The 26,366-nt window shown below is 35.0% G+C and overlaps 1 long non-coding RNA gene across 1 annotated transcript in view; it reads right to left on the bottom strand.

The window, feature by feature from the left end:
- LOC103104387 (uncharacterized) overlaps window positions 1-13,188 on the bottom strand; it is a 45,160-nt gene extending 31,972 nt beyond the window's left edge. Inside the window, exon 1 of the long non-coding RNA XR_458173.3 lies at window positions 12,858-13,188. This is a non-coding gene — a long non-coding RNA (uncharacterized LOC103104387). The remainder of the gene's footprint in view (window positions 1-12,857) is intronic.
- Between the last annotated feature and the right edge of the window lie 13,178 nt (window positions 13,189-26,366).

The raw sequence follows: 26,366 nt of genomic DNA, 5'->3' as shown, positions 1-26,366 counted from the left end.
CTCTGTGTTATATATTATCAGGATAATAAGACTTTTAAAAATGAAGACATCCTAATTAAATCAAATTCCACATATTCTCAGTTTCTTTTTAAAAGTTTATTTACTGGGGACCTGGTAGGTGGCTAGTTGGATTGAGAGCCAAGCCTAGAGACAGAAAGTCCTGGGTTCAAATTAGCCTTAGACACTTCCTATATGTGTGACCCTGGGCAAGTCACTTAACCCCATTGTCTAGGCTTTACCACTCCTCTGCCATGGAAGCAATACACAGTATTCATTCTAAAATGGAAGGAAAGGGTTTGGTTTATTTTTTTTTAGTTTATTTACTGCATAAAAAGAAGAAAAATTGAACAAGAAAAGATACTATAGCTTCCCCCTCAACAGTAAATGTTTTAAGTAATAAGAAAGAGGATGTTCCCAATTGAGAATGGCACAACTCTAGCAAATCCTCATTCTTACTAGTGCCAGAGATGAGATAACCTGATTCAATTGAAGTTGACAGAAGCACCATACTGCTAGTAATTCTAAACTTCTGACCCTTCCAACTATAATGTTTCCTCTCTCTTACTCCATCATAGATTCTGAATATTTAAGTCATAGCTCACCCCAGCAATGCCCCACATCACGACAAGCTTCTACATCAACCAAAAGTGTTGGTATCATTTTATATGTGCCAGCAGGCTGCTTCTCTCCATCAGTCATCACAGCTGCTAAGAGAACTGCAGAAAAAGATCATCCTAGACGACCCATCGCCTCAGACATTAGGCTTGCAGGACATACCTATCAAGTCATTATATTTATAGAAGGCCCTTGCCTTCTATTTATTTCTGTTTATAGAAAGCCACTGCCAAGAAAGACTTCCCAAAGAGATCTACTCTGATTTAGTGCCTGTATTTATAGTGTTGTTATACTCTCCTATCTATAAGCAAAGCCATTAAAATTTTACAAAGAAAAGTCAAAACTCCCTGAAAAAAAAACACTTGAATTTCAGTTGTGGGCATTATATTACATTACATAGTACATGAAGGCTACAGCCTGAAAAGATATTTATCTTCACTCCTGAGTAAGAGCTCACTAGCTTACTCATGGCAATGCCACTTGTGATTTATCAGTTTCCCTACTCCAGAAGATAAATGTTATATCAGTGCTCAGCAAGCACACAACATGGAAACCTAAATTCACATTATCTTTATTCTCTAGGTTAAGGTTTCATCTTTAGTAGATTATTTCACTTAGCCAGTCTTATAAATAAAGTTAAGTTATTCACTTGTTGCTTTTCTGGCTTCCTCCGAGCCCAGATTGAGAAGTACATATTTAAGGATAGAAGCAAGCAAAAACAGGCAGAAAGGAGTAGTCATGAAGTAATGGTTTTATTTATTCAGCAAATATGTATTGGGTATGATGTCTGGAGCACTGTGAAGACTACTAATGCACAAGTAGTGTCAATGATATGCAGGGCACTTGGAAGGAGACAAATAGGGCAAGTCCCTACCTTTCTGGAGGTCACAGTCTAATTGGAGTTATGAGGGATGGACATAAGCATAACTACCACAAAAATCTTTTTTTAAGTGCCTTAGGTGCAGCAGAGCCAGTACATACTAGAGGAGGTCTGAATGAGGAAGAAAGTTCATTCCTTTCTTTTTTGCAACACAATGTCATAGCAAGGACCTAAAGGTACACTATTTTCCCAACCACCTAAAATAGTACATAATCCTGGCCTTTAAATAAAACCTTTCCTTGCAAAACTGAGTTAACTGTTTGGTTCTGAAAATTCAGTAAAACTTCTATTTCACATCTTCTTTCTTCATGATGAATGAGCTTCCTCATGACCAGCAAAGGTTTTTCCTCAATCATTATTTTCTTTGATAATTCTGCAGGGTTTACGACAGTAAGTCACTCATCATTTCCTATAATTATTTCCCTTAGTGTCTCCATGACACTGTATCACTGCATTTTCCCACCATTCTCTCTTAATTTGTTTTTCATTCCATTGCTCTTTTTCATCTTCTCACCCTCTGCGTGGATGTCTACAGAGACTCTGCCCTAAACCCACTCTATATATACTTCTTCATATATATACACTGTTCTTCACTCTATATATACTCCTTCAAATTAATCAACCTTTCTTAAGGCTTCAATAACCACTTACTTCTATGCCAACAGCAAGAACTGTGCAAGGAGTGCTGAATTGGGAGCTAGGAGACATATCCTCATACTGGCTCTGTTGGAGCAGCTAGGTGGTACAATGGATAGAGCACTAGGCTTGGAATCAGGAAGACTCCTCTGTGTGAGTTCAGATCTGGCCTCAAGTACATACTAATTCTGACCCCAGGCAAGTTACTTAACCCTGTTTGCCTCAGTTTCCTCACCTACAAAGTGAGCAGCAAAAGAAAATGAAAAACCACTATCTTTGCCAAGAAAACCCCAAATTGGATCATAAAGAGTCAAAAACAACTGAACAACCACAAAGTGACTCTCACTGTATAGCTAGGTGATCAGTGACTTTGGTCACTCTCAAAAACCTATTTCTTTATCTGAAAAAGTAATGTTGGACTAGATATAGTCTTTACAGTCTCTTTTAATTCTCACATTCAGTGATCTACATCTCTAAGCCATCTCTTCCCAGGTTCAAATTCCAAATCTCTAAATGCCAAATGAACCATTTATAATTGGATATCTTAACTACTATTCTAATTTTAAAGCTTTTTATATTTATCAATGCTTCTTCTGTAGCCATTACTTCCCAATAACCTTTCTTGTAGAATCCTCTCATAACAAAGAAAAATTGTGAAGCAAAAGCAATCGACAGTCATGGCAACAACTAGCATATTACTGGCTGCATTACCTCTCTATTGAAAAGGATATTATTCTGTATCTCAGATTCCAATGTAAAATGAGCTTCTTGCATACCATGTGTCTATAGTTTAAGTCAAATCCTTTTAAAACCAATATTGTTCCCATAAAATTTGTATGTAATAGCAACAAAAAGATTTCAAGTCTCTGATTCCATATGTGATAACAATAGTCAATGGGAAAAATATTTTTTAAAAACTTGAAAAGTTCCTTATAATTAAATATAAATGGGGCTTAAAATATATTGTTTTGTTGACTATCCTGGTACTCAGTTTTTTATGGTGCTTTAGTTATCATCCCATCCATCCATTTACCCAGGTCATCTCAACATTTTCAGCTATAGTTTGGATATGTTACTGACTACTATGAGAATGAGAGAAAGTAGGATCTTTTTTAGATTAACTCTTCTAGTATATCAATGCCTATTTTATTCACTTGTTGATCGACTTAAGATTTAAAACTTGTTTAGCCCAGAAGTCTAAGACTGGAAGTCAGAGGCAAACCTATTCTCTACTTTTCCTCATTTCACTGACTGTGAGCTGTTAACTAACTTTCTTTCTATATCACGCTTCCCAATCTGTGTGCTTCCACCTTGCTTTTACAATAGTCCTCACAACATATCCTGATATGTATGGTAGGAAATTCAAACCAAACTTCTCCCACAAAGCATCACTGTGATCCTTTATTCAAAATGCCTTTTTTTCTCCTATTGCACTCTTCAAAATATGTGTTTTTAAGATCACTTCTACAAATAAGGCAACATATAAAAACCTCTTTAAATACATTTTTCTAAAAATAAAACTAAAAATATTTTGCATTAAAGCACATGTATAACTAATATCAAATTGTTTACCATCTCAGGCAGAGGGGAAGAGAGGAAGAGAGGTATAGAAACTGGAAATCAAAATGTTAGGAAATAAATGCCAAAAGTTGTTTTTACAGGCAATTGGGAAAAAATGAAGCATTACTGAAGGAAAAATAAATAATACCAAAATACCCCACATTAATTAGAAATCTGATTATCTCATCAGGATATAAATTTCTCTTTTAAATGTCACTTGGTCATTGAAATCGAAGAGGGGGAGAGAGAGAGAGAGAGAGAGAGAGAGAGACAGAGAGACAGAGAGAGAGACAGAGACAGAGACAGAGACAGAGACAGAGACAGAGAAACAGAGAGACAGAGACAGAGAGACAGAGACAGAGAGAGACAGAGACAGAGAACCAGAAAGAGAGACAGAGAGACAGAGAGAGACAGAGAGAGAGAGAGAGAGAGAGAGAGAGAGAGAGAGAGAGAGAGAGAGAGAGAGAGAGAGAGAGAGAGAGAGAGATCTAACCATTGTGGAAGGCAATTTGGAACTATGCCCAAAGGGCTATGAAACAAATTGTGGTACATGATGGTAATGGAATACTATTGAGCAGTAAGAAATGATGAATTGGATGATTTCAGAAAGAACTGGAAAGACCTATATGAACAGATGCAGAGTGAAATAAGCAGAACCCAGAGGGCATTGTACACAATAACAGCAATATTGTAGAGCAATCAACTGTGATAAACTTACCATTCTTAGCAACAAAATGATCCAGGACAATTCTGAGGGACTTATAACAAAGAATGCTCTTCACCTCCAGAGAAAGAACTGCTGGAGTCAGAATACAGATCAAAGCAGATGATTTTTCACTTTAATTTATTTGGATTTTTATTTTATTTGGGGGTTTTGTTTTTATATGAGTATTCCCTTACAAAAATGAACAATATGGAAATATACTTTGCATGATAATACATGTATAACCCAGATCACATTGCTTACCAGCTCTGGGAGGAGATAGGGAAAGGCGAGAGGAAGAGAATTTGGGTCATATAACTTCAGAAAACTTATGTGGAAATTTGTTATAACATGTAATTGGTAAAATAAAATATCTTTACAAAAAATTAGTTCCTCCCTCCTATCTTTAAGATATAAAATATTCTCTAGTTTTATCCTTGTTGCTTCTCCTAGATGGCAGTATAAATTATGCTACTCTAGTACATCAATTATAATGCTTTGACAAGTAAATGTGCCTAATGAAAGATCACATTTCTTAAAACACTCTAAATTCAGTGCTTTCAAAGGAACTACTGAGAGATGTAAAAAATTGTCATTAAGTTGTCATTAAGCTTATGTAGTCACAAAATTCAATCCCTCATTAATTTATCAAAACATTCAGAATTAGATAAATCAGCATTAAAAGGTTCTGAAATTGTAGGGGTTTTTATTTTGCAAATTTCCCTTCTTTATTTTTTTTTCAATGAACAAAAATCTAGTTTCTCTCCTTCCTTATCCCCTTCCCCCATATTAAAAAAAAAAAACTAACAAATGTGCATATAAAATATATGTCTCGTTCTATATTTGGAATCTATCACCCCATTGTCTCAAGAAATGGGTTTATAGGTTCTCTGGAATCTGGGTTGATCATTGCATTAATCAGAGATTTCTTTTTTCCCCCCAATTAAAGTTTTTCTCTTCTAATCTTAGCTGTATTGAATACATTTATACAGAAACTTTTTAATTCTAAATAATCAAAATTTTTCATTTTATCTTCTGTAATCTTTTCTATCCCTTGTTTTATCATGAACCCCCACCTGTAAACAGATCTGAACATTATTTATTCTTTCATTTTGTTTATTATGTTATTATTTTATATTTATGTTACATATTCATCTAGGGTTTATTTTGGTATATGGTATGAGGTGTTAGTCAAAGCCTAATTTAAAATTTTTGTCAAACTCCTATCCAGTTTTTCCAGTAGTTTTTGCTATACAGTAAATCCTCATTCCTGTATCTGGAGTCTTTCAATTTATGGAACACTCTTAGGCTTATACTTCAAAGAGATAAAAGAAAAAGGAAATATCTTATGCTCAAAAAATATTTATAGCAACTCCTTTTTTTTTCCTATTCTTCTCTTTTTTATTCAATTTTAATTACAGTTATGAACTCTTTTCCTTAGTCTCCCTCTCCCTCATCTTTTGAGAAGGCAAGAAAAGGAAAATCCACTGACTGATGTCTCTATTTTTTTTAACTTGTTTTGATTATTTCTTTTTAGTTTAGTTTGAGATCTGGTACTGCTAGACTCCTTTCCTTCCCACGTTTTTTTTCATTATTTCCCTTGAGATTCTTTTTTTTTAAATCCTTACCTTCTACCTTAGAATCAATACTGTGAATTTGTTCCAAGGTAAAAGAATAGTAAGGGCTAGGCAATGGGGGATTAAGTGACTTGCCCAAGGTCACATAGCTAGGAAGTGTCTGAGGCTAGACCTGAACCTAGGATTTCCTGTCTCTAGGCCTGGCTTCTCAATCCACTAAGCCACCTAGTTGCCCCTTGCCTTGAGATTCTTGACTAGAATTTCTTTCTCTATTTTTTCTAGTTCTACAAAGTAATCTTTTGGTGGTTTAGCACTGAATATGCAGATTAAATAGTATTGTTATTTTATTATATGACTTGGGCTTCTTATGAGTAATTGGTATTTCTTCAAGTATTTGGATCTGTCTTTATTTCAGGAAACAGCATTTTGTGAGTGTATTTTTGTAGTTTCTTTCTGCATGTTAGTATGTAATTCCCAAGAATTTTCTTCAATTTACTTTACTGAGCCTGAGTTATTAGAATTCATTTCTTGTTCTACTAACCCAATTACATACTTTTGTGAATATTCATATATGTCACTAAAGTTATCCATTTTAATGGCATATAGTTAGGCAAAAAAAAATTCTAATGATCTCCCTTATTTCTTTATTTTTTTGGTCATTGTTTTTTATTTTTGATACTAATCATTTGGTTTTCCTCTTAATCAAATTACCTAATCTTTTAATTATTTTGTTAAAATTCTCATTGTTTTATTTACTAATTAAATGAATGTTTTGCTTTCAAAGTGTTATTCTCTTCTTTTATACTGAGAATTTCTAGTTTGGTATTTAGTGGACAATTTTTAATTTGTTGGTTTTCTGGGTTCCTTTTAGTTACTTTCTCAATACATTAATCTATTTTTCTTTCTTTTGTTTGTTGAAAGTGTTTAGAGATAGAAATTCTCCCTTAAGGATTGCTTTGGCTGTATCCCAAAAAATTTTGGGCAGATAAGTGATACAGTAGATAGAGTACTGAATTCAGATCCAGTCTCAGACAATTACCAACTATGTGACCCTGGGAAAGTTATTTTAACTTCTTTTTACATATATATAATATATAATATAATATAATAATAGCATCTATCTGTCAGGGTTATTTGAAGATCAAGTGAGATAATATTTGTAAAGCATTTAGAATAGTACCTGGCACAAAATAGGTACTTAATAAATGCTTGTTTATTTACATCCTTGTCTCATTTTGTTATTATTTTTAATGAAATTATTTTTGTGATTTATTCTTTTACCCATAAATTCTTTATCATCAAATTATTTTATCTCTTAATTGGTTTTTAATCCTTTCTTCAATAGCCCTTTATTGAACATAATATTTATTGCACTGTGGTCAGTAAAGGATATGTTTAATATTACTGCTTTACTTCCTTTGTTTATGAGGTATTTATGCTGGTTTTGGAACACTAAACGTGGCATGTATAACTGGGATATATGTTTATTCTCTTCTATTCCCATCCAGTAATCTCCAGAGAAACATCACATCTAACTTTTCTAAAATTTTATTCAGATCTTGATCTCTTTCTTGTTTGTATTTTTTGATGGTTTGCTTTTGTTTTGTTCTTCTTAGATTTGTACCTATGAAAGGGAATGTCTACAAAAATTAAAGTTTTTCTATCTGTTTCTTCCTGTAGCTTCTCCTTGAAATATTTTGCTACTTTCACCATTTACTATATGTATATTCATTATTACAATTAATTAACTTACTATAATTTTCAGCAAAATGAAGTTTTCCCTATTTATCTCACTTAACTAAGTCTATTTTTGCTGTCACCTAGTCAAAAATGATGACTACCCCAGCTTTTTTGAGTTCAGATAAAGCATAATCGACTTTACAATAATCTCTTATTTTAATTCTGTGCAAGTCTTTATATTTCAAGTATGCTTCTTATAAACAACTATGAATACTGCTTTCCAATTCATTATAATATCCTCTTCTATTTTATGGGTGACTTCATCTCATTCATATTCACAGTTATGACCACTAGTCATATATTTCCCTAAATCCTATTCTCTTGCAATTCTTTCTCTCTGCAATCCATGTACTTTTTATCATAGGTTCTTATCCTGTATTTTTTTCCCTCTTTATAGTCTCCCCTTAACGATAAGGACTTGTTTTGCTTCCATTTATTAGCATTTTAATCTCACACAACACTCCTTCCAGCTCCCTGTCTTGTCACTGGCTGTCCCCCATCCTGGAATGCTCTCTCTCCCCAACTCTCTTGGTTTCACTGTCTTCCTCTAAGACTCAATTTAAATCTCCCTTTCTGTAAGAAGCCTTTCCCCAAATTGCTCACTACCTCCTCATCACCTCCATTAGTCTTATTTTTATAAGCCTCATATAGTTTAACAAATACCAAAGATGTGTGGTGGAAGTAAATATGGGGACCTCACCACCAACATCATTATCACCACCACACACACACAGGCACACACACACACTTCCCAGGACCTTCTTTGAGATTAATGTGATATCTTGTATGCTCATCATTGTTTACATACTTTTTCCCTCATTAGACTATAAGTTTCCTGAAGCAGGAACTATTTTTTGCTTTTCCTTGCATCCCCTATACTGAGAACATAATAAGCAATTAATAAATGTTTGTTGAATGACTTGCTGATTTTTATTCATAACTTATGGAGGGGCAATTAGGTAGCTCCATAGATATATTGCTAGGTTTGGAGATTGAAAATCCTGGGTACAAATCTGGCCTCAGACACTAACAACGTGTGTGACTCTGGGCAAGATGTTTAACCACAATTGCCTAGCCCTTACCATTGCTCTGTCTTGGATGCAATGCATAGTATTAATTCTAATATAGAAGGTAAGGGTTTTTACCAAAAATAATTTATGGAACAAGTGATTTTGGAAACTTATTCATTTGTATCTATCATACAGTCTTTGGAATATGTTGGGCTATAAGAAGTTTATAAAAAGGAAACTAATCTAATGTAACTCCTAAGCAAAGCAGGCTTATTTTTGGAGAAAAATATAACTGCTAACTTTAACATTCAACCTGTTCTTAGCAGCACTATCATACAGGTAATAAAATGATATTCCTTAAGAATATTCACCTCTAAGTGTCCCTGGTGATAATAAATCAGCACTGGGCCTAGAATGTATAGCTACTCAATACTATCACCTCCACAACAATATCATGTTCCCTTTGAAAAGTATTAAGTTAATAAGTTGAAAAGTACTGAGGCTAATAATGGCCCTTGAAAACAATATTTAAAAATTGAACCTTGATTTTGTCCTCCTGATAGGTAAAAACTAATGTTTCAGAGACCAGATCCAAAATAAAAGCCTGAAGTTTATAGTCAGATATCATAAAGTCAACATTGGAGGTCTGTCTTCTATGCCATTCCGTTTCATAAACAAATAAAAATCAATTTTTAAAATACCCATAGTTTTATAGGATTTTAAACTAAAAGAGACGTAGTGCCTCTGCTTTTACAGATAAGAAAACTGGAGTCCAGAAAGGAGAACCCAAGGTCACACAGGTAGTAACAGCCAGGATGCAGATTTAGGCCTTTTGACACAAATTAGAGGGGTTTTTTTCCCCCACAATATGCCACTATGTTCATTATTTCCTAGAATCTGAATTGGACAAGAATGGGAGTTGGAAGAGATCTTAGAGAGTTGGCTCAAAATAAGCATTATAACCTAATCTATTGTCTGCTACTTTCCCCAAAATACAGTTTGCTATTTTGGAAATCAGGACTCATTAGCAGCCTCTACTTCAGTCATAATTATCCATTTCATGGGCTTGCATGTGGCATTCAGTAACAGCCAATCAGTGGCTCTATGAAGGATAAATATTTATATCACAGAACACTGGCTTCTAGAAAGCATGGTAATGATGGAGAAAGTAAGAAAGAAAAGAAAAAAGAATAGAAGCAAAAAGGAAGAAGGGAAAACAGTCATGGTTGCAACATTCGGTTTCACACATGGAAGGTTATTTGTGAAAAATCTCATGCATTATGCTCAGTGATAGAGCTCCAAGCATTCTATATGATGCTTAATAAAGATGCATATTATGTCTGTGTTAAGTAAAGGTCTTATGTATGGAACAAGGTGACAAACAGGCACTTTGACTATGTTCTTAAAATAGCCTATAGTACTATATAAAAAGCTTCAAGCTAAAAAGCTAAACAGTTGAAAGTTTATGTTCATAATAAAGATTCATTCCATTTTTTCCTCCCACAAAACAATATTTCAACTATTTAAACATGAGTTAATTTAAAGGAAATAGACATTTAAGCTTCATATATTTCAACATTAATTATATTTCATATTGAGCATCTTATATAATTTATGTCTCTGAGCATATCATGAGATTTAAGTGAATCTTATTATACAAACTAGATATGTTCCTGAATGTATGTAAAATGAATTTATGTAAATCTGATCATATTTTAAATTCACTAAGGGAGTGGAGAATGTTATTTAAATAAAGCCTAAACTGAATCCTGTTGTATGAAGAAATCATTTCCTAAAATGTTCAGCATCACTGAACCAATTTAAGCTAAGATTTCTATGTCTAAAATTAATTTCCAAAATATGTCCCCTAGAGGAAGGAAGAAAAATAGGCATTTATTAAGTACCTACTATATGCTAGGGCCCTGCTGAACATTTTACAAATAGTATCTCATTTGATATTCATAACAACTCTGGGAGGTAGTTGCTATCAATATCCTCATTTTTTGCTTGAGGAACCTGAGGCAGAAAGAAATTAGGTGACTTGCCTAGGGTAAAATAGCAACTAAGAATCTGAGGCTAGATTTGAACATGTACCTCACAAAGGATGACACTCAAAAAAGGTGTTCCATGTTATAAATATGTGAAATTGCACATATAAAGGCCAGATGAACTATTTCTAAACAAAAATAAATAGGGAAAGAGTCTAATTTACAACTACTTTAAACAATAAAAATGAAACTAAGATCTTAATCTTTATTAAAGAACTTATTTAAAACATGGCAAAAATGTATGGGAGTAGATTTTCACTCTACCAAGAATGCACAGAATAGAAATGAAGGATGGATATGAGTAAGCAGAACTTTCATACTCTTTTTAATTGCAATAAAGTTTATTCCTTTTGTTTTGCATGATTGCACATGTCTAACCTATATCAAATTGCTTACCATCTCAGGGAGGAAGAGAGAAAAAAAAGGGAGGGAATTTGGAACCCCACATTTTTTAAACTGTTAAAATTTGTTTTTATATGTAATTGGGAAAAATAAAATATTATTTTTTTAAAAGTTTATTCCTATTCTCCAATAATAAAATATATAAAATTCCATTGTTCTCCCTGTAGTTTTTGCTCTAGAGTGAAATAAGCCTACATGAGTGAAGTTTTAAAAATATATGTAATCACTTTTACCTTTTACTAACATCTGCCATTCAGTGACACCAAATTTACAAAAGGGCACTAAAGAAGGATAGCAGTAGAAGCAATTAGACAACATATCAGGACCAAGTGCACAATCTTGTTTGGCTTTTAAAGCCTTTCGAAACCTGGCTCCTTCCTAGTTTTCTAGTCTTCTTACATATTACTCCACTCTACCTGCTCTATGACCTGGAATTCCCTCCTTTATCTCCATCTCCTTGCTTCTCAGTTCCTTCAAGTCCTAGCTAAAATCTACTTTTGCAAGATACCTTTCCTGGTCCCCGTTAATGCTTTCCCCTTCTGAATTTGTACATATTATTTGCAGATTGATTCTCCTCTTGAGACTGTGAGCTCCTTAAGAGTAGATATTGTTTCAGAGTTTTTTATATTCCCAGTACTTAGCACAATGACTGGCACACAGCAAACTTGCTGACTGACTGACACATCAGCAAATTAATAGATAGGTCAAAGATCTGGGCATCTGATGCTCTGGGTCAAGAGTGGCAAACAACAGTGAAATCTGAAAATAATTCTTAGCACCCAGAAGAGACAATTAGCCCTCTTCTTACATAAATAGACATGTAACCACAAAAAGCAGCATGTAGAAAGAGAACATGAACCTTATAAAGGATGACAAAAAACTATTAAGTGCTGAATGTGTTTTTACATTTAATAAAAACATATTTAATGAAATAAATATATTTTTTTCTTAAATAGTACATTTCCCCCCACCTATGCTTCCCTGTTCCTAGTCAACCTCTTTTGAAGAAAGGTGATTGACAAGTTTAGGCCTACATATCAGTGACACACAAGCAGATTTGGAATCCTGGTTTCCCAATTAGCCATCTCACAGTTTCATTCTTTAAAGTAAATAGATCTACTTGTACAGCATGCAAACTAAATACAAACAAAAGTTTTTCACTGTATCCTGAAGTAATAAAAATTATATTTGACCTTTGAAGGAATCACAAAAATATGAAAGTGGTTTTAACTGTCCTATATTTTCATCTGACAAAAATGTTCTGCTGCATTATATAAGAAACTTTAGACTTTCAAATTAAAATTTTACAGGGTGTAAAACTCAAGTAAGACTATGATCTTTCTATGTCAAATTTAAAACCAAGTAATTTGATTTAATGTTCTTATTCTCAAACTATTTAATCAAGTTCAAATTTTTCCTTTTTTTTCAGCCAGTTTTCAAAAGTCGCTTCTATTATGCTCATTAAGGAGCTTGTGCTATCCTAAATGACTGTGACACTTCCTAATCCCAGGATAACCAGCCAGAACATCCTATATGCGAACACATGTTGTTAGCCTAGAAAAAACAAGATACAGCATTCTGAATGACAGCTGTCTTCCCAAGTTATGATGAAAAAGTTAGGGGAAAAAAAAGAAAGAATTTTGGACATGCCCTGTTCTTTCTTCTCCTCTGTATTCTAGTACTTACCAGTTGGGAGTGCCATCTTTGTCCAAGGAGGCTGGGTTACACTTGGTCTGATGGGGGGGCACAAGCTGTTGGGCTGCCTTACACCCACAATCTGGCTCATGACAGCAGAAGGAACATTCCCAGAGGCAGAATGGGGTGTGATTTTCAGTAGCCCAAGTGGCTGCTATCTTTGTAGAACAGAATGCTGGCTGTTCAAGAGAAACTGTTTCAGTGCTGGTAGACTCTTCTAAAGGGAAAATAAGGAAATACATATATGAAAACATCAGGGAGGGAAAAAATATTGCAGCTTTTGAAAAAAAAAAACTTCAAAAACCAAAATCATTGAAACCAGTTGCACATCCTTTCTGGAAATTCAAGCAAATGTTTAATACCTTCCATGTGCTTCCAGGACCAAAAAGGCCTCTGCTTATAATTTGCAATTATTTAATTTTAATTTGTTAACCATCATGCAACAGGGCCCTATTGTGAAATAAAAATAAATAAATGTAACAGAACTCTGATGGAACTGGGGCTTATTTTAAATGAGCTTCATGTAATTCAGAGATTTCGTGGCTATATTAATGTCATAATTAAGACTGGGATTTTTGAAATGTATGCCTCAAACAACAGACTGTCAAAGCGATTAAGTTCATCACAGCAGACCAAAGAAATAAAGCAAAAAATTGTCACTAATGGAGATTGGAGTTGGGGGAATGGAAATAGTATAACTATGGCCAGGACGACTGCTTGGTGGAATGGGAAAAATGTATCAGATTTGTTATCAAAAGACCTAGGTTCAAATTCTGGCTGAAAACTGATCACTCTGTCACTTAACCTCTTGTCATATAAGGTGTCTTGTCCTTATCAGCAAAATGAAAAAAGCAATACTTTCACCATCAATCTCACAGGGTTGTTATGAGGAAAATATTTTGGAAATTTTATAAATCTTGGTGCTTTTTGTTTCATAAAGTAAAAGCTTAAAAGGTATTTTTAAACATTTTAAAAATATTTATAAAATATTTCATCAATCTCATGCTTTACAAGTGATGTAAGGCATCATTATTCTCTACTATCTCAGATTATTCAGTAACAACACCCAGTCAGAGTAAGAGGCTTGAATTGGGAGTCAGAGGACGTGGGTTCAAATGCCAGATCTTTCACTCACTGTTTATATGGCCCTGGCCTCAATTTACTTTTCTGGGCTTCAGTTACTCCATCTCAGAGTTGAAGGGAGTAAAAAGGTAGAGATTAATTATAACAATAGCAATAGCATTTATTTGGCACCTACTACATGTCAAGCATTGTACTAATTCCCACAAATATCTCATTCGATCCTCACAACAACCTTATGAGGTAAGTGCCATCATTGTGACCATTTTAAAGTTGAGTAAATTAAGGCAAACAGAAGTTAAGTGACTTGCCCATAGTCACACAGATCACAGTTGGGAAATTGGACTGCATCAGAATTCTCAAATATCCCATCTGAGGGCTACTTGTCACGCTGAAGGAACCAGATTATAATGTAATTGGGGGCGGGGGGAACACAGCTAGGTGTCTCAGTGAATAGAGAGCTAGGCCTGGAGACTGGAGGTCCTGGGCTTAAATCTTACCTCAGATACTTACTAGCTATATGACCCTGGCCAAGTCACTTAACCTCAGTTGTCTAACCCTTACCACTCTTCTGTCAGAGGATACAACATTTAGTATTGTTAGAGTACTGATGTCGAGTTTTTTAATGTAATTGGGAAATATTTAACTAAAAACTTAAAATACAATTGAACCTAGATAATGTTAATATGTGGTTTTCTAACAAATATCCTTAGGTAAGACTTAATGGCCTGATTTCTATCTGAGTTTGATGCCATTGACATTAGATGATCGCTAATGTCCTTTCCAGTCTTAAATCTACTAGCTGTATGACCTTGGTCAAGTCACTTAGCCTGTTTGCTTCAGTTTTCCCTTCTGTAATATGGGGCTAGTAATAGCCCCTACCTCCTGAGTCTATCGTGAGGATTAAATAAGCTACTAATTTTAAAGTACTTAATACAATGTCCGGAACATTTACCAGTTGTTTATTATTATCCTACTACTAATATATTTTTCCCTCCTTGGTCAAAGGGCTTTATCAAATCATTCTGATAACTTAAAAAATGTTTAGAAAAAATAGCCTCCCTGCAAACATAGGCTTCTCAAAGGAGAACATGCTTTGTTTTTGATAGAAGAAACAGAAAGTTACACTAAAGAAATAGCCACCTGCTAGGCTGGAGAAAATGACTGCATTTCCCTCTCCATCTCCCCATCTCAGAGAGGCAGCTAGGTGGTTCAATGGTTAGAGTATAGAGCCTAAAGAAGGAAGGAGCTGAGTTCAAATCCAGCTTCAGACACTTGCTAGCTATGTGACCCTGGGCAGGACACTTAACCCTGCCTTCTTCTTTTACCTCAGCTATAAAATGGAGATCATAATAGCATCCCCTTCCCAGGATTGTGAAGATCAAATGAGATAATATTTGTAAAGCATTTAGCACAGGTCCTGGCACACATGATAGGCATTTAGTTAATACTTGCTCTCTTCTCCCTCCTCCGACCCCTCCAATGCAGATAACTTACTCTTTGTCTTTCTCTTCCACAATTCTTCTTCTCACCCCCACCCTTCCCCACCATGATCCTCTGACCCTGAGCTGGAGGTTTTTGACCAGTGGTTCTCTTCCCTTCCCCTTTAATCAAAGTCACTTCCAGTTCTATCCCAAGACCTGAAGACAAAATAGGCCCTTAAATATACTTTTTTTTTACATCCCCTTTCAAACATTTGACAATCATCTTACATTGCCTCTTTCTCATGAAACAGACAACGTATAACTACTGGACGGTTCCAAGAGGCCCTCAGCAACAAGAAAAATGGCTGAAATCAAAAAGTTTTCGGCGACCTAGATTCCAATTAGCTCAAAAAAGATTCTTTAGTAAGTGAGGATGAGAGTCAGGCAGGTTCATGGAGGTTGCCAAGAATATCAACTGATCAGAATCCAGGTCCTTGTATAATTTTTCCTATCCATGGATTAGAATGAAATATCAAGGGAGGAAAGGGAAAAAATTATGCAAATAAATACAGTAGTTTAGACAGCTGGCCTACAAGGTGTCTCATCCACCTCCCAGTTTATCCATGGGATCATTTTTTTTTAAGCACAATGTATTTTATGAATAAACTTCTATACTTTTTAAATGGAGTTTTTCTCCTTTTGAAGTACAGCTCCAGGCAACTTCAGGTTTCCACAGTGCTAACCCCAGGCAGCAGCTGCTTTTAACTTCTATCTTTTATTTAAAAAACTTAATTGGAAGTTTTTGTTGCCAGAAGGAGTACTTCAAAGAAAGAAAAAAATTCAAAATTAATACTTTATGCCAGAGGTTAGTAGGGAAAGAAAGTAGAAAAATTAAGAAAAGAAGGGGTTAATGATGTAATATAAGAAAGAGGTGAAAGGGAAGAGCAAGTCAGGGAAATGACTAAAGATAGAAAAGGAGGACAGACTCCATAGCCTTGAAAGTAAAAATGAGGGAGGAGAGCTATATATTTATCATATTTTGCATACAGAAAAATTCTATATGTCCTGTTGACAATTTTCATGGTTTCTCTAACAGCCCAAATGTGTTTTGTGCTAATCCTGTCCCTGGGCAAGTCATTTTCTCCATGTTTATATTCATCACATCCCTCAATCCTGGGTAAGTTATTTGCCCCACGTCTACACTTTCCTTACCAAAGCCCTTACATCTCCCTTTGTATTTCATAAGCTAGATACACACCTGTCACTGCAAACAGTACAACAGTCATGGCAAACGCAAGACAAGCCTAAACATATCAATCAAGAAAAATATGGAAGTTACAGCCAAATCTTACACAGGGCTAGTAAGTCACCTGGAAAGTTCCCTGACTGCAGACTCTAGCAGTTAAGTGAAGACATTCCTTTCAACTCTCAATTCATTTATTCCCATAATAAGATTAAGAACACAGATTTACCTTCCAGCATTTTTTACTGATGTTTAAACAACAGAAGAACATTCAGAATTTCTCTTAATATCAGGTTAGAGAAATTAAGTGGAAATCTAAAACATTATGTTTCCTTAGAAAGGACGGTATCTACCAGCTATTTCTAGGACATTTTCCAAATTGATGTGATCTTTCAACACATATATAAGATTCTTTACCAACCTGAAGAACTGATGCTAAGAGTGTCCCAGTTTGCCACCAAATAATCTCACTAAGGTCTGAGCTTGGAAGGAAGCTGTCCTTAAATTGGTCCCTCTTAAACACAGAGGTAATGTTGATGACTTATCTCATAGTATGTTGTGAAAAATACCAAGTTATCCCCTTCGGCTTCTTTTCCTTCCTGTCTGTGGACAAGGCAAGAACTATTATGAGTCTCCAGGTGAAAGGAGGAGTGGTGTCTGGCCTTTCTCTCTCATCAGCCCACCATGTGTCCATGAATGCAAAGACTTCTGGGTCTTTTCTGCTTATTCTTTCATGATCTTGGGTGAGCCCATATTGCAAGAGTTATTTAAGATATCAGAGGTTCAACTAGCAAGTAGGGATGATAGCTAGAAGGTGCAGTGAGGACTCGGTGTAGGAAGCCAATGACCTGCTTGACTCACCCTAGCTGTGGACTGACCCATTAACATAGATGTTGTGTCCCTCTAGAAACCGGACCTGCTGAGCAACAAAGTGATTAGGGTAACATTAGGCCCTAAAGTGAATTGGATAGAAACTTAAGGCCAGTTGTAGCATGGTACCCTTCTATACCACATTTTCCCTACCTATGCTCACTACCTTGGGGCTTTTAAGTATGAGCCCACTCTCTCCAGATTCCATATGTGTGCAGGGGGAAAAAGTGCATTCCCAAATTGGAAAATGTTTACTATTCCTTTTCAATAAATAGTTTCTTGAGAAAGCAAAAAATATAAATTTTTAAACCTTCCAAAGGGACAAAAGTGGTAATAACAGTAAAAAAGCATAAAAATGTATATAACCTAATAACAAACTAAAAAGAGTACCCAAACGAATCAAATCAGGATTAACTAATGAAATTCTAGTTCCTATCCCTTAACTTGTTAATTTAGAGAAATTGCAATTAATAAGGCTACAGTATCTTCCAGAGAATTTTCTTTAGATATTTTAAAGACCTGTCAAAGAGAGATGGATTACCTAGGGAAACTGTCATTGTCTGTGTGTTTTTTTAAGAAAAATGAGATATTCTGTGAAATTCTATCATGACACCTCTCTCTGTCTGCCCTATGTGCTATTTATATCTATAAAATCTAGCAAATTCCCTTTCATTTCATAAATTCCTCTTATTCATCACTCTGGATTCATCACAATCAAAGAAAATGATTTTTACTGTGACAATCTTTTACTTAGAGCATTATGACCACAAGAAAGACTGACAATCAAACGCAGATACATAAATGTCCAAAAGATTAAACAATATAATACAATAAAAAATCAATGTAAAACATTGATATTTACTCCATAAAATTTTACATTTAGCCATCAAAAATTATAATTATATCCACTTTAAGAAAAAGCACTAAATATGGATGGTAAGATAACTTCAATCCTGACTGAAGACACGCTATAAATTTTTTTGGCTCAAACTTAGCATCCTAGAAAAAATAAACTGGCACAGTTTAGTGAATTTCTCTTCTTTTAACTAGTTTTGAAGAAGAAATAATAAACTATACTTAATATTGAGTTCAAAAGTATACACTTGTATAAAAAATGACTAATCTGTGTTAATACATAATAATTTCAATAGAGACATTTAAAGTTCAAATTTCCAATGTGAACTATTCATATACACTCTTTCTACATAAAATTTCATTTATATATGCATATTTTTCCTTTATGCTTATACTTTCCACAAGCAAAATATAAGCATATCTCTAAGACTCCACAAAAACAGAATTTACACTGTCCACTTATCTCTAAATTATGGAAATGAGAATCAGAGAGTTTAATATTCTAAGGAGCAAACCAAAAACTCATTCATAGCTCCATTTCTGATAATTCAGTCAATCAATCAAAAATCACTTATTAATCACTATGTATTAAAAATTGTGCTGAGAATGGGGGATACAAACACTAAAAAATAAAATGATCTTTGCTCTCAAGGAAGTTACATTCTAATGAGCAATTTTAGAAAATTATACGGCATCCAAACTTATAAAATCAGTGTAGAAAGTCCTAAGACATCTCTAAACTTTTAAATATTCTGATTGCTCCTAGTTTCAATATATTTGGATATACATTTTCTTTAGTTACTAATTATATAATCTATTGGCTTGATAATTAAGGTTCTAATATTTTAGAACTTTTGGAAAGCACTCATATGAAAAACACATATGAATCACAAATTAGTATTGTAATTATTATGTATAGATTTACTAAACTGAGCTGCCCCTCAAAAAATTAAAGGAAAATTATACAAAACATATCCTGACTCACTTATGGGAGACTCAAATCATCACTCTGACAACTCTAAGCTTAAAACACCATAGATAATCATTACAAATTATTTTATTAGAATTAAAATAATAAATCTATAAATTTTAATATTCTAATATTTACCATAGATATAACAAAATTAATAAGCTAACTACTTTTTTTATTTACCAGTAAATCTCACATTTCAAGATGTTTCTGGGGAAGAACAGTAGGAGATGAGTTTTATAAGGGCAATCAAAATTTTTTTGCATTTCTTCACTTTCCCTTGGTCATGTTCACCTACTAGTAGTCTATCAGCACCAGTTCAATTAAAGAAGAAATAAATTCAATAATGTACATCTTTCTAAGTTTCATATATGAATGAGATGACCTCTGTCTTTTCTAGGTTCCATTCTCCACCCCCCTTTTATTAGCATTCTAATTTTTGAGAAGAAGTCAGAGAAGGAATTTTCTACCTCAATAATACCACTTATTCTCCTAGTATTTTCTGCTTGTGAAGCAGGAGTTGGTGTAGCCCTACTTGTAACAATCTCATACACTTGCGGTAATGATTATGTCCAAAATCTAAATCTTTTACAATGCTAAAAATTCGAATCCCAACCTTAATATTGATTCCACTAACCCGATACTCCAATGCAATGTAGAAAACAAAAAGAAATACTGAATGGAATGTGAATCATGGGGACAACTAGATGGCTCAATGGACAAAAAGCCAGGCCTGGGGACAGGAGGTTCAAATCTAGCCTCAGAAACTTCCTAGCTGGATGACTGGGCAAATCACTTAATCTCAATTGCCTAGCCCTGATCCCTCTTCTGCCTTGGAACCAATACTTAATATCAATTCTAAGACAGAAGGTGAGGGTTTTTAAAAATGGAAATCAGGAGCCATTATGGATCTAAGGCCTGACTCTCCTTATCCTGTCCATGTCTGATTTTTTTGCACTCTACCTGACATAGTGAAGAAAAAAGGTACTATTGATATAAAAATTCCTTAAAGCTTTCTCAAGAGAAGACAATTCTTACATTTTAAAGTCTGAATTAAATCTAAAACCGTCAGTCCCAAACTGAAACCCCCTTTGATAAATCACAGGCACAATCCTATGTCATTCCTAATCCATCTGATTTTTACCCCTGCCTGGGGAAGATCATGGCCTGGGTGTTATACCCCCCCCCAAAATAAGATTTTTATACATAAAAGCTAAAGAAAGGTAAGCTAGGTTCTAGCTTTGAGCACTGACCTATGACAAAAGCAGAGTCCTTGGTACAAGGAAGATAGGTATAGCCTGGACTTTTACTGGTGCCTGTGGAGTGATACAGGGAAGACAGTGATGGTGAATGGCTATGAGGCTTTGGGTTTTTCTCTCTAGGAATTAGTGATGATGACTGAGATGCTGCAGTTCCAGAAGCCACAGTTGTTTACTTAAGGGTGGAATACCCATAGTAGCAACTGAAACGTATTTTTAAAAATCAAGAGTGATCAAATCACATCTCCTTTCTTTCACACCTCATATTCAGTCCATTTTTCCTCATCACACTATGAATCAACAAGCCTTTCCTAAGTCTCAACTAGGCAGCTAAGAAGTGGGCCAAGCGTCAAAAAGCCTAGAGTTCAAATAGTTGTGTGACCCTGGTCAAGTCACTTAACTACTATTTGCCTCAGGTTCCTCAACTTTAAAATCGGGATAATAATAGCACCTACTTCTCAGGGTGAGTGAATGAAATGAGATAATACTTGTAAAGTGTTTATTTAGCATTGTGCCTAGCAATTAAGTGCTTAATAAATGCTTATTCTCTTGCACCTCTCCATTCTACTATGTTTCAGGCATTATGTTGAACAATGAGGGGAAAGGGGAAAATATGAAATAGTCCTTGCCCTCAAGGAGCAATTTTATTCCTTTTTATTCCTCCTACCACCAATCAAGTCACAGCTGGATTATTGCAGTAACTTCCCTATCAGATCTTCCTCATTCAGATTTCTCCCCTGACTTCTCTGACTATTCCATCCATCCTGAATAACTATGGGCTCATCTTCCTAAAACCACTGACTTCATCATACCACTGCCACATAGAGAAATCTTAAAGAGATTCCAGTTTCATTCCCTATACCAGTGAAATCACAAGTCCAGGCGTTATCTCAATCAATACAAAATCTTCCTAGTTTTCAGTCCTTCTGTTACTTGGGTCTCAACTCTCTTACCCAAGCTTACTTCCCACTAATTCCCATAGAAAATGCATACGATTATTTTTGGTCTGATTGCCTTACCATTTCCCAAACATGCCACCCTCGTTTTATTTTCATGTAAAATAGACTCGAACTCTAGACTTCAATCCCCAGAAGCCCTTGCTCCACTTCCCCAGAATGCTTTGTATTCTAGATCGAGAAGGGATTTAAGCTGATTGCAAAGGCTTTTGTGTCTCTTTTTGGACTTCCGTTTGGGAGCAGACATGGCTCTTTCCATAATGTAGGTGAGGTCTTGTCTAGGCCTCTCTGGCCTAGGCACGTTTTTCTTATCTTGTATTTTCTTTAATCCTTAACTTTTAATAAACCTCTAAAATTATAATACTCCTTGCAGAAACTAATTTCTACCTGCCTCAGTCTCCCCTAAATTTTAATCTTTACACTCAGCTATTCTCCTTGCTCCTCTCCTTGGCACAGATCCAAATCCCCTACCCCATCCTTCAAGATTCAACTCAAACTTCACTTCTTAAACAAAGTCTCCCCTAAAGACTCTAAGCTCCATCCTTTTGAACTCCCATAGTCCTAAAAACCTATAGCACATAATTCAATATTTAATTAGACATAGTTTATAACATCGTCTTCTATAATACATCGCACGTGGAAATGCCCATTTTTTTTTTGGCATTGAGTAAAAATGAAAAAAAATAAAATGTTAAAAAAAGAAAGCAACATAATATTAAGGAAAAGTTATAGAACACTCATAAAAATTAGTTTTGGTTGAAAGTTATTCAATATTATTTCAAACAAGGGACATCTAGGTGGCTCAGTGGTTCAAATCTGATCTTAGACATTTCCTACTATGTGACCCTGGGCAAGTCACATAACCCCCATTGCCTAGCCCTTACTGTTCTTCTGCCTTAGAACCAATACACAGTACTAATTCTAAGATAGAAGGTTTATGTGTGTGTGTGTGTGTGTGTGTATTATTTCAAACATCTGAAATAATAATGTCTTTAGTGCAAAGACTATACAACATGCTTTTTCTATATTTTCTATGGTACTTAAAACATAGTAGGTAGTCAATAATTATTAAATTGCTAGATCAACATCAAAAATCCAACTGTAACCAAGTTATATGAAACATTCATTACTAGAAAAATGATCAAATTAACAATGTTCAAATAAAATTTATCACATTTGCTTAATTATTATAGTAATAAAAGCAGGCTTAACGAGCATTCTACAAATCTGGATTCTCAATTAACAGGCGTTCTTCAGGAAGACTAAATAATAACTGATTTCATTAAGGAGGACCCTGAGTCACTGTAAGACCCTAATAAGTTTCATAAATCCTTAAAGACAGATTATGTACCGAGCATTTCAGAGTATGTTTTCTTATGCCCAAATGACAATCAATATTTTTTAATTCATTATAATGAGTCTACTTGTCCTAAGAAAACTTAAAAGATCTACATTTACCAATCTATGTTGTGATATTAACTTACATTTAGAAATTCTCAAATAAACATTTTGGTTGGATTCATAATTTAACATTTTGTGGGAAAATGTTATTCACTTCCCATTGTAAAGGAGAAAGTAGAGCCTTTCTGGAAGGCAGGAATAGAAGCAATGCCAGAGAGAGGGAGTGAAAGGCTACACAGCTGAGCCTGGCATGGAAATGGCCAGATAGTCACTGAGGCTCTAAATATCTTTTGCTTTTAATAAGAAGTTTATAATAGTCTTAAAATCTTTTCTAATGTAAACATAAGTCAACATCTAAAATGATTCTAGATTCTAGATTCTAGATTGACTAATGAACAGGAACTTCTTGGAAAACTGAAAAGTAATTTGGCAAAAGTAGCTTTAGACCATATAACACACTTAAGTTCTAAATGCCAATAAATAAATATGGCTAGGTATTCCTTTTCTTTCAATGGAAAAAATGAGTGGAGATATCTTTTACAACTCTGGCAAGGAAAAATATTCTTAACCAAATTAAAAATAAAGATCACAAAAGATATACTGAGACATTTCAATTCTATAAGATAGAAAAGGTTTATTAACCCAAGGAAATTGGGAAAAAAAGAGAATTGTCAAATGCAGCAGAGCACTTCATCACGAGGAAAAGCCTGGGTACTGGGACTAGACGAGATTTTGGAACCATATAAGGTCAACATTAGACCCACACTACAGTACTGCCATGGGGACAGTTAACAGCTAACAGTCACCTACTACCCAAGCACAGATTATAGATCTAGGAGAGTGGCAAAGGGACTTTAGATCTACTCACTGCAGTGGCATTCTTAGTAGGGAGGTTCTGGGCAGATTATAAAGAAAAGAGGAAGTTCAGAAGTCAGTAGTGGCAGTAGTAATGATACACCTTAAGCCCTCATGCTAAGAAGGGTCCCATTTCCAATAACTACCCCATCCTGCAGAGGAATAGCCAGGGCAAGAATCCTAGAACAAAAGAGAGCCTAAAAGTCTACCACTCTGCAGTTGGCTGCTACAGGTGGAATCCAGCAGCCTTCTACTCTTCCTCAAACTCAAACCCAAGGCAAGAACTTGCAGAGCTCAAATGAGGGGAATGACTATCAGACTTTGCTCTAAATCAAACCATCTTGGGAGAATTTAAGGCTTGCAGGTTCCCAGGCAGTTCCTGAGATCCTGAAGTAACATAACACTCAATACCCCAAGAAAGTATCAACAGAACGAGCTCAGACCTTTCCTCTAGAAGTGCAAGAGAACCTAGGCCTAACATAAAATTTAAAGTCAGAAAGTATGATGGAAGAATGGGCAAACAAAAATCTGAGTAGCTGAAAAACTAGTAATGGACTAAGGAAACAGAAAAAGAAGCATAGCTCCTCCATTATGGCATAAAGGAAGGGAATTATTACTACAGAACTCATTTCCCTTTGAAGCTTGATGACTTCAATGAAAAAAAAGAAAATAGAAGTTGGTGAGGAATATGTTGGAAACACTGATTTAAGAAGAATGACAAATACCAAAGATTTGCCAATATATAGAAACCTCATTCCTATACTTCATGTATAATTTTTCAAGAGAAGAACTAGAAAGCACTGGACAATGAGGGCCTTTATATATCACTTAAAGATTTCCAAAGTCATATAAATAGATTATGTCATTTGATCTTGACAATAACCTTGTGAGGTAGGAGCTATTATTATCCTTATTTTACAAATTAGGAAACTGGGGCTGAAAGGATAACTGTGGCCCAGGACCCATACAATTTATAAATGTCTGAGATAGGATTTGAACTGAGACTTTCCTGACTCTAAGTGCCACCTAATAACATCACAAACATTTTAATGGATATTCTTTTTTCTTTTTGCTCTGAGCTATAATTTCACCTGGTCTTTTTTAGATTTCCAAGGCCAAAAATTTGTCCCTAAGCGATCAGCTTCTTAATACAAAGAATGTTTGTATTAAACACTAAACATGGATAATATTGTATTTGCTTTTTGTAAGCAAAAGCACCCACCCCTTCTGGTACTGTGTAAATAATGGACTATATAAATGGGAGTTACTCTAACTTCTTGACTCCAGTCTTTACCCTACTTAATATGCTCTTCCTAGTGCTGTTTCCCACTACTTTGCCCATCATTCCCAAACTCAAAAATTTTCACAAGCTTTTGGTCACTTTCAGAATATAGTTCAAATACCCTGACCATAAAATAATCTGGTCCATATATACCTCTCCAAACACATTATCTCCTATCCCCCCTCATATGAACTCTCTCCTTCAGTCAATCTAGCTGATTTTCCCTCAAACCCACAAGGTATATTTGTCATCTTCTTGCTGTTGCTTAGTCCATTCCTCTTACACACAACCTTGTTCCCTAGCAATCCAGCTCCTAACAAGTGGAGACACTCTAACTCAATTCCTGTAAAGCTCATGATAGACCATTGTCTATTCTATCAACCATTGTTCACAGTGATAGTATATCGTCCTCAGGACTCTTGGTTTCCCAATTTACAAACCAACCTACCAGCAATCTTACATACACTCCTCTGTTTATCTAGATCCAGGTGGAGGAGCTCACTGTGCTTTCTCCCTCCTCTGATTTCCATCCATTCTTTTTTTTTTTAAATCCTTACCTTCAACCTTGGAGCCAATATTGGCTCCAAGGCAGAAGAGTGGTAAGGGCCAGGCAATGGGGGTTAAGTAACTTGTCCAGGGTCACACAACTGGGAAGTGTCTGAGGCCAAATTTGAACCTAGGACCTCCCGTCTCTAGGCCTGGCTCTCAATCCACTGAGCTACCCAGCTGCCCCCTAATTTCCATCCATTCAACTTCTTTGACACTTAGCACATTACCTTATGCTGTTATATATATATATATATATATATATATATATATATATATATATATATATATATGTACATATATATTCATACATATATAGATACACACATTATATATATAAACATGCACAGGGGCAACATGGCATAGAGGACAGATCCAAGACTGAAATCAGAAAAGACCTAGCTGCCTTTGTCACATTCTGGCTGTGTGATCCTGGGCAAGTCACTGAATCTCTTAGAGATCTAGGCAACCCTAAGACTACAATCTGCATTAGTAGAAAACATTTTCTCACATGGAAATTCTCTGTACTAATGACATCACCGGTCAGGTGTCTATGTGTGTTTCTATGTCTATTTGTATATATTGGTTCCCCAAGTAGATTGTAAGCTCCTTGAGAGTAGGAAATTTGTCTTATTTCACTTTATATCTCTGGCAGCCAGAATATTATACTCATTCCACAAATATTAGTTGATGATAGTAAAACATAGACTTCAATCAGCTCAACCCCTTGAATTTATGGCACATCCTTGGAAATGATCA

The sequence above is a fragment of the Monodelphis domestica genome, chromosome 1, assembly GCF_027887165.1.
Source record: "Monodelphis domestica isolate mMonDom1 chromosome 1, mMonDom1.pri, whole genome shotgun sequence".
In the NCBI taxonomy this organism is placed as follows: domain Eukaryota; kingdom Metazoa; phylum Chordata; class Mammalia; order Didelphimorphia; family Didelphidae; genus Monodelphis; species Monodelphis domestica.
Note: the sequence above shows the minus strand (reverse complement) of the source record. Positions and strands in the feature narration are given on the sequence as shown.